This window comes from Arachis hypogaea, chromosome 19 (genome assembly GCF_003086295.3).
Source record: "Arachis hypogaea cultivar Tifrunner chromosome 19, arahy.Tifrunner.gnm2.J5K5, whole genome shotgun sequence".
Taxonomy (NCBI): domain Eukaryota; kingdom Viridiplantae; phylum Streptophyta; class Magnoliopsida; order Fabales; family Fabaceae; genus Arachis; species Arachis hypogaea.
The window spans coordinates 104,969,516-104,979,175 of NC_092054.1; the positions used below are offsets into that span (position 1 = coordinate 104,969,516).

General features: G+C 41.2%; 2 non-coding genes across 2 annotated transcripts; one reads left to right on the forward strand and one right to left on the reverse strand.

Moving 5' to 3' along the window:
* The first annotated feature begins 1,356 nt into the window (after positions 1-1,356).
* LOC112781961 (small nucleolar RNA R71) lies at positions 1,357-1,464 on the forward strand. The gene has a single exon (XR_003192707.1). It is a non-coding gene; the product is annotated as a small nucleolar RNA R71 (small nucleolar RNA).
* Positions 1,465-5,029: 3,565 nt separating this feature from the next.
* On the reverse strand, positions 5,030-5,133 carry LOC112780156 (small nucleolar RNA R71). Its single transcript, XR_003191012.1, has one exon. It is a non-coding gene; the product is annotated as a small nucleolar RNA R71 (small nucleolar RNA).
* Positions 5,134-9,660: the final 4,527 nt, after the last annotated feature.

The window sequence follows — 9,660 nt, forward strand, 5'->3', positions numbered from 1 at the left end:
AGGATGATGAAGTCTCCTACTTTCACTAGCAAATCTTTTACTATTCCATGAGGGAATTTGAATGACCGATCAGCCAATTGGAGAGCCATTCTTGTTGGTTTGGCTTCCTCGATCTTCATTCTTTTCATCATTGTTAAGGACATCAAATTTATACTAGCTCCCAAGTCACATAGGGCTTTTTCAACTGTTATTTCCCCTATGATGTAGGGAATTTGGAAGCTTCCTAGGTCCTTCAATTTTTGAGACAGCTTTTGTTGGATGATAGCACTACATTCCTCAGTTAAGATCACAGTTTCATCATCCCTCCAACTTCTCTTCTCGGTCATCAATTCCTTCAGAAACTTAGCATACAGTGGCATTTGTACTAGTGCTTCTGCAAAGGGAATGTTGATCTGAAGTTTCTTGAAAATCTCCAAAAATTTGGAGAATTGGCTGTCTTTTGCATTCTTCATTAGGCGTTGAAGGTAAGGGACCTTTGTGCTTCTTCTTTGGCGTTTGAACTTCCCTCTTCCTTCTCTTTTTGAGTCTCCCTTGGAGTCTCTTTCAATTCCTTTCCGCTTCTGAGGGTAATAGATTTGATTCCTCTCTTGAAGTTGTCCTGGTGGCATTACTTGAACTGTGGCCAGAAGCTTGCTTGGACAAGTATCCAATTTGTGCTTCAAGCTTTTGAGTGGCAGCATCTTGATTTTGCTAATTAGATATTACCTCCTCCTTGAATTTTTTGATGTCGTCAAACTCCTTACAAAGGTTTGCGAGCATAGCTTCCATCCTGGCCATTCTATCCTCATCATGTGGTGCTGATTGGTTAGAATTAGGGTGTTGAGAGTGGTTGTTGTGACTTTGATATGGTGGTTGTATGTAGGTGTTTTGTATGGTATGGTATAGTTTTTGGTTGGAGTTTTGTTGGTTCCCCCACCCAAATTTTGGGTGGTTCCTCCAACCAGAGTTATAGGTTTTAGAGTAAGGATCATTAGCTTGCCTACATGAGTCTCCAAGGTAATTAGCTTCCTCCCAGTTAACTCCTTCTTCTATCTCCAACTCTTCTTGGGATGATGGTTGAGTGTAAATAGCTGCAGCTTGATTCTTCTCCATTTGCTTGGTCAATTCAGCGAGTTGCTTGGTGATCATCTTGTTCTGAGCCAGAATTGCATCCATATGGTTCAATTCCAAGACTTCCCTATTGTTGCTTCTATCTGAGGCATAAAAATACTCATTATTAGCCACTGTCTTTATAACATCAATGGCCTCTTCAATGATCTTCTTCTTGTTTAGGGAACCTCCAGATGAGTGATCTACAGCTTTCCTTGATTCACAATTCAGCCCTTGATAGAAGATGTGGATTTGTACCCACTCATTAAACATGTCAGGTGGGCATTTCTTTGTCAAGTCTTTGAATCTCTCCCAGGCTTCATAAAGAGTTTCACCATCTTGCTGTCTGAATGTCTGCACTTCAGTTCTTAGCCTGTTTACTCTTTCTGGAGGGTAAAACCTTGTCAAAAATCTGCTCATTATATCTTCCCAAGTTGTCAAGCTTTCCTTTGGGAATGATTCCAGCCATTTTGATGCTTTGTTCCTCAAAGAGAATGGAAACAGTAACAATCTATAGGTGTCAGGGTGCACACCATTAGATTTAACCGTGTCACATATCCTTTGGAATTTAGTGAGATGCTCATTAGGATCCTCTTGTGCACTTCCTCCAAAAGAACAGTTGTTCTGGACAAGAGTTATGAGCTGAGGCTTCAATTCAAAATTGTTAGTATGGATGGTTGGCCTCTGAATGCTGCTACCACAATTTCCTGGATTTGGATTGATGTATGATCCCAGGACTCTCCTCTTTTGTCCAGCAGGGTTAGCTCCCCCCCTTCTGGTATATGGTTATTCACCTCTTCTTCATGATGGTTTTCCATATCATCCTCTATGGTTATATCAAAGTATTCTTCCTCTTCTTCTACACCAACAACCCTCTTTTCTCTTGCTTCCCTCCTTAATCTCAGGAAGGTTCTTTCCAGTTCACTATCAAATGAGGTTGAAATTTCCTTTCTCCTACCTGTCATACAATGAACAAGTACAAGAAATAGCAATTGCAATATCCACTAAAACAGAGTATAGTTAGCTTGGTTAGAGTAATTTATCAAATAGTTAGTGGGTTAGGTTGCTGGAATGTAAAGAAGTAAGATAAAATTTAAAGAGAAATAACTAAAAGAAAATAGCAGAGAATAAAATGAACTACTGAAATTAAATTGCACTTTAATCAAACAGAAAAGTAAAGTGCTCAATCTAGTTATCCTTCAATTTAGTAATTGTCAATACAAAACCAATCCCCGGCAACGGCGCCATAAACTTGATACGCAAAAATTTGCCTCTCGACAAATTTCCTTCCAGCAAGTACACCGGATGTCGTTAAGTAAAAACTCACAAAAGAGTGAGGTTGATGCCAGGGCATCTTGGCCAGTTTCACTGACCTTTTCTTTACTGTTTTTAGGGTAGTTTCATGCATTTCTTTAGGAAATAAGCTAGTTTTGGGTAGATATTCACCTACACCTTGATTCAAGCATACATTGTGCATTTTACATTATTTCATGAGGATTTTGCATGAATTTAGTGACAAATTGTATGCTGCATTACCCATGACTTGGACTAGAACATTGATGCACTCTGTTGCTTGATTTCAGGACCAAAGGAAGCAAGGAAAGGGAGGTAACTTACAAGGTTAAAGAGAAAAGTGATTGCCAATAACACTCTCAAAGCCATCATTGCCCATGTTAAGAGTTACGTTAACTAAGTTAACGTGCACTCTAACGTGGAGAAGGAAAGTTGAGCCAACGTTAGTGACACTTAACATTGTCACTAACGTTGGCAAACACTCATGAGTGGCCACGTTAGAGCCCACGTTAACCTAGTTAACGTGGCCTCTAACGTTAAAGGGGGAAGAGAAGCCAACGTTAGTGACATTCAACATTGTCACTAACGTTGGCCTAAGGATGCAACACACCACGTTAGGTTAACGTGGGAGCTAACGTGAGAAGTGAGAGTTGTCGACAACGTTAGTGACACTCAACATTGTCACTAACGTTGGAAGCAACCACACAACCCCCCAAGGAGCCACGTTAACTTCCATGTTAACTTAGTTAACGTGGAAGCTAACGATGAGGAATGAATGATGAGCCAATGTTAGTGACACTCAACATTGTCACTAACGTTGGGATGGCTAAGAATGGCCACGATAGAAGCCACGTTAACCTAGTTAACGTGGACTCTAACGTGAGATTTAGGGGCACATTGGAACGTTAGTGACAATGTTGAGTGTCACTAACGTTCTCGAAGTTTGGCAAGGCCACGTTAGAAGCCACGTTAACCTAGTTAACGTGGGCTTTAACGTGAAGCAAATAGGGGCACACTGGAACGTTAGTGACAATGTTGAGTGTCACTAACGTTCTAGAAGTTTGGCAAGGCCACGTTAGAAGCCACGTTAACCTAGTTAACGTGGGCTTTAACGTGAAGCAAATAGGGGGCACACTAGAACGTTAGTGAAAATGTTAAGTGTCACTAACGTTCTCGAACTTATACTTTCACTAAATGTTAACACCCCTAACGCCCTGAGCTAAAGTCTCTGCCCACTTAGCACTTTCTCTCTGCAAGTAAAGCCAAGCCCAAATGAAGAAAAGAACTGCTTCAAACTCAAGATCTAAAGGCCCAAGACTTGAAGAGCAAACTAGAAGCTGAGAAGAGTAGTATATATAGGAGTAGCTTTGAATTGTTAAAGGGAGTTCTAAAAAGTTGGAAAAAGAGAATTACTCTCTGTATTTTACTTTCTCTGCAATTTCTAGCTCTATGATGTATTCTCCATCTTTATTTTCATTTTCAAGAGCTATGAACAACTAAACCCCTTTCATTGGGTTAGGGAGCTCTGTTGTAATTTGATGGATCAATACTAATTTTCATTATTCTTTTTCTATCTTTTCTCTTGATTTTACTTGAAAGCTTTCGATCTTCATCCCATTGAGTAGTTATCTTGGAAGAGAAGCTATTCAAACTTGGATCTCTTTTGAACCTTGAAAGAGGAATGAAGAGATCAAGCTAGAAATGCTTTCTCATGCTGGACCAAATTGGGTTTGGATGGGTATGTGACTATAACCCTCTCAATACTTGATTTGGGAAATGCATGTGGTATAATCAGTGACCATACTTCATCTCTTCCCATGAGAAATTGACCAAGGAATTGGCTATTGATCAAGATTTGAGAGATTGAATTGCAAGAAATTGTAATTCAATCACTTAAGATTGCCAAGGAGATCAATGAGTGCATTGATTGAGGAAGAGATGAAAATGAACTTGATCCAGAGAATTGCAACATCTCCTAAGCCCAATGAACTCCCCATCTCTGATCTTACCCATTCTCTTTAATTTCTGCCATTTACTTTTATGAGCAAATCCCCCATTCCCATTTACAATTATGCAATTTATTTTCAGTCATTTACTTCCATTCCTTTAATTCTAACATTTACTTTTCTGTTATTTACATTCCCGCCATTTTATTTTCTGCAACTCTCAACCCAAATTCTAGATTCGCTCAACTAGAACATTCTTCTAATTAAAGTTGCTTGATCAATCAATCCCTGTGGGATTCGACCTCACTCTATTGTGAGTTTTTACTTGACGACAAATTCGGTACACTTGCCAAAAGGAGATTTGTTGAGAGACAAGTTTTCCGTGCATCCAAAAGCCAACAATCTATGCCAACAACTTTGAACTTAAACCACAGCTCATCACCCTTGTTCAGAACAACTGCTCGTTTGGAGGAGGTGTTCAAGAAGACCCCAATCAACATTTGACCACCTTCTTGAGAATATGTGACACAATGAAGTCTAATGGTGTTCACCCTGATGCCTATAGACTGCTCCTATTTCCATTCTCACTTAGGGACAAAGCAGCCAAGTGGCCGGAATCCTTCCCAAGGGAAAGCTTGACAACTTGGGAAGACGTGGTGAACAAATTTTTAGCAAGATTTTACCCTCCTCAACGAATCAATAGGCTGAGAGCTGAGGTCCAAACTTTCAAGCAACAAGATGGTGAGACTCTATATGAAGCATGGGAGAGGTTCAAGGACTTAACAAGGAGGTGTCCAATTGACATGTTCAACGATTGGGTGCAGCTGCACATTTTCTATGAAGGACTCTTTTATGAGTCAAAGAAGGCCGTAGACCATTCATCCGGAGGATCCTTGAACAAGAAGAAGACTATTGAGGAATCCATAGATGTTATTGAAACAGTAGTAGAGAACGACTACTTCTATGCTTCCGAAAGAGGGAACACAAGAGGAGTAATGGAGCTAAACAATGTAGATGCTCTGTTGGCCCAAAACAAGCTCATTACCCAGCAGCTGGCTGACCTCACCAAGAAGATGGAGATTAACCAAGTAGCAGCAATCTCCACTTTATCAACAACCCAAGAAGGAGTGAATGAAAAAGCAGAGGAGAGTCAGGAGCAAGCCAACTACATTGGAAATTCACCAAGGAAAAACTATGATCCATACTCCAAGACCTATAACCCTGGATGGAGAAACCACCCAAACTTTGGGTGGGGAAGTGAGCAAGATCAAAACCAAGACCAGAGATGTTACAACTCCAACAACAATGCAGCTCACCAGCAATTCACACAGAGGACATCTCAACACCCCCACAACAACACTTCTCCACACGCCTATCAAAACCAAAACAGCACATCTGCTCCGAATCACTCATCAATTGATGACAAGCTCTCTAAGATTGAAGCCTTACTTGAAGGAATATGCCAAGAGATTCAAGAAAATAAGGTGTTCAAAGAGGAGGTGCGAGTCAATATTAAGAACCAGGGAGAGACCATCAGGAAGCTGGAATTTCAGGTGGGATATTTAGCTGAGAAGATTCCCAAACCTACTGATAGCTTCCCAAGTGACACGAAGAAAAACCCCAAAGGAGAAGCAAAGAAAGTAAGATGGGAAGATTGCAAAATGGTCACTGCGAGTGATCAAGAGACTGAAGACAAGCAAAGCAAACTTTGCAAACAACCTGAAGACAACTCAACAAAGGAGGAGGATAGAGATCGCCAAGAACCAGAAATCTCACAACAAGAGCTGCTGAAGCTCTATGCACCCTTCCCTCAACTGCTCAATGGTGCTGTGGGAAAAAGAATATACTCAAGGTTCCTAGACTTGTCTGCATCTCTGCATGTGAACATACCATTCATCAAGGCAATTCAACAAATGCCTGCATTCATCAAGTATATGAAGGAACTTCTTCCCAGGAAAGGCTCACTCAAAGGAGGCCAGACTATAGTGATGAACAAGGAATGTAGTGCCCTTATTCAACCTGAGTTGCCTACAAAAAGAAGAGATCCAGGGAGTTTTCACATCTCTTGTGCCATAGGTGAAACTATGTTCGATAGAGCACTATGTGATTTGGGGGCCAGCATCAACTTACTACCCTTATCCCTGGCAAAGAGGCTGCAGATCAATGAGATAATACCCACAGATGTAATCATCAGACTGGCTGACAAAACTCAAAAGCAAGCAATAGGAGTGGTGGAAAATGTGTTGCTAAAAGTTGGGAAATACTTTCTCCCAACAGACTTTGTCATCCTGGACATGGAAGAGAGTCACACTCATCCAATCATATTGGGAAGACCATTCCTAGCTACGGCCAGAGCACTTATCGATGTAGAGAAAGGGGAGCTAATATTGAGAATCCATGATGAACGACTCAGCTTCAATATTTTCAAACTCTCATGAGAAACAAATCAAGAGGACAAGGAACTAAGCACAAATGATAATGAGACACTGAAGGAGGAAACAAGCACTGAAGCACAGCCAGTTCATTCTGAGATCCCCTTAATAGATAAACAAGGAAAACAGCAGTTGCCACAGCTCAAGGAAAAGTTGGAGGAACCTAAACCTCTAGAGGCAGGTGAAGACAGCACCACAACCCCTTTAGAAAAAGAGGTCACCAAGGGGAAGGCAACTTCAAAAGAAACAAAGAAGAAGGTACCAAGGAGATGGAGGAACAAGAAGATCCCTACGGAAGACTTCTCTCCAGGGGATAGAGTTGTCTCAGCTTACTTCCCAGATATTCCCCCTAATCTCCCCACTGTACCATCTCAGTTACCTAAGGTCTTCACTATCAACAGAGTTCTTTCCCTGAAACATGTGGAGATCATTGATCCAACCAATGGATATAAGTCCACAGCAAGAGGGGAGGACTTTAAGCACTACCAACCACCCTGATGAAGGAAAAACGTCAAGCTAGTGACGCTAAAGAAGCGCTTCATGGGAGGCAACCCATGTTTTATATGTTTTTAAAATAATGAATAAATCTTTATGAATTTCAACCCAAAATTGACAAACACTTGGTGCAATCTTTATCATGCAGTATATAGTGAAGAACAAGTTTGGTGTTCAAAGCAAACCAAGATGCATGCTAGTCTTGGGAGCTTTGAACAGAACTTTTCATCACATTGCTTCAAACTAAGTTTGGTGTCACCCCATGGTGCCACCAAAATGCATATAAGGACCTACCAATAGTTAGTTAGTTAGTTGGAATTCATAAATAAACAATCAAATCTTTTCTTCTCTTTCATTAATATTAGCCGTAAAGTTCATATGGTCATTTTAATATCTTTTCTTACTTTTCTTAATTTGTCTTTATAGGAAAAGAAAAGGAGCATTAAAAGGGATAGATTGGACAACCAAACAAAGAAGGTTCGGACACCACAAAAGGAGGGGCTACACACTTGTTCTAAAAAAGGAATACATCGGAAAATGTTGCCATGCAACATTGAAAAAATGGCACCCCTAGAAGACCGAGCAATCCCCATCATAAAGTGATGATCCTTGTCTTCTAGCCATGCATAACCCCAACCATCCATCAAGTGACCACTTCATGAATCTACACCCTCCATTCTCTCACAACTTCTCTATATAAACGACCCTTGTCCGTACCACCCTTCATTGTCATCACACACCCTTCACCACTCTTCCTTTTGGTACAAGACACCCTCGATCCGATTACAAACATTCCTCCCCTCACTCTCTTCATTGCCATAAAACCCTATACAACCAAAAGTTTCCACAACCTTACCACATTCACATATTAACTATCATTCATGGCGTCTTCGGGTTCTAAAAGAAGGAAGGAAAAGGAACCCATGGAAGAACACCCATATGATGAAAGGAGATTTAGAAGCTTGCATCATGCATTGCAATACGGGTGGATGGTTGATAAGGAAATCATTTATGAGCTGAGATTTCAAGTTACAAAGACTGAGTGCCCCGAAATTACAGAGAAGATAGAAAGGAGAATATGGGAGCTCCTCACTGACCCGGTCATTAAGGTGAATGCAAATCTCATAAGAGAATTTTATGCAAATGCGGTTCGATATGATAAGAAGGATGAGTCTTACACAAGCTTTGTGAGAGGGAAGATGGTGGACTTTGGTCCCATGAGTGTCATGAGGGCATTGAAGCTACGGTCTATACAATTTGAAGAAGAAAGCTATCACTCAAGAATGGACAACCCCAATTATGACCAGATTCTGCAAGATATTTGTGTACCAGGAGCTGACTGGGAAAGGGGTGCGGGAAATAACCCAAAGTTCATCAAGAGAATAGATCTCACTCCTGAAGCCAAGGGGTGGTTTGAGCTAGTGAGAAGGTCTATTCTCTTAGCAGCAAACAACTCGGAGGTGAATGTCAAGAGAGCCACAATGGTGCACTGTATACTGAAGAGAGGAGAAATCAAGGTTCATGAACTCATAGCTGAAGGTATTAGAAAGATGGCAGAGAAAAGCGATTCAAGAGGAATGTTAGGTTACCCCAGCACTATTTACCGAATATGCAAGAAAGCTGGGGTAGTTTTTGAAGATGAGAACCCCATGTGGATAAAGGAAGGCATCCCAATAACTGTACGAAGGATGAAAGCTGCAGCATCCACTTTGCCTCAGCGGAAGCAAAGGAAGAAAACAGCCCCTCAAGTAGTGGAAGGACAAGTCTTAGAGGGTCAAGCACAACAGACCTTGGACATGCACCAATTGCAGGAGGCCATTGATGGCTTGTCTAGACAATATTTGGAAAGCTAAGGAGCACAGAAAGAGCTTCAACTACAGATGATGGGGCAACAAGAGAAAACACTTTCAAGATGGATGACTCAGCAAGGTGAGTGGCAAAGGCAAATGATGGAACAACAACTAAGTCAAGGACAACAATGGGGAGAAACATTCAACAGGATGGAACAAAGGCAAAATGAGCAACAAGAATCCACCCAGAGGCTAATCAACATCCAAGCACATCAAGGGGCGCACATACATGAGATGCATCGAAGACAAATAGAACAGGCAGAACTATTGGACGAGCAAAGGGCATTCACAGAAGGAGTTTACATGAGCGAAACAGGACATCATATAAACACTCAAGCCAGGCTCGGTTACTTAGTGGGACAGCTGCCAATATTGCATCCAGGAATAGCCAAGTATGACGAAATGAAGGATGAATTAGCACGAAAGGAAAGACAAAGGGTGGAAGAGAGTCATGAGTCAGTGAGGAAGGCACTTGAGGATTGGAAGCAAGCAAGATTGGCAAGGATGCGAGGAAATGCAAGAGGAAACAAAGAGGACAAGCAAGGAAAAGAGCAT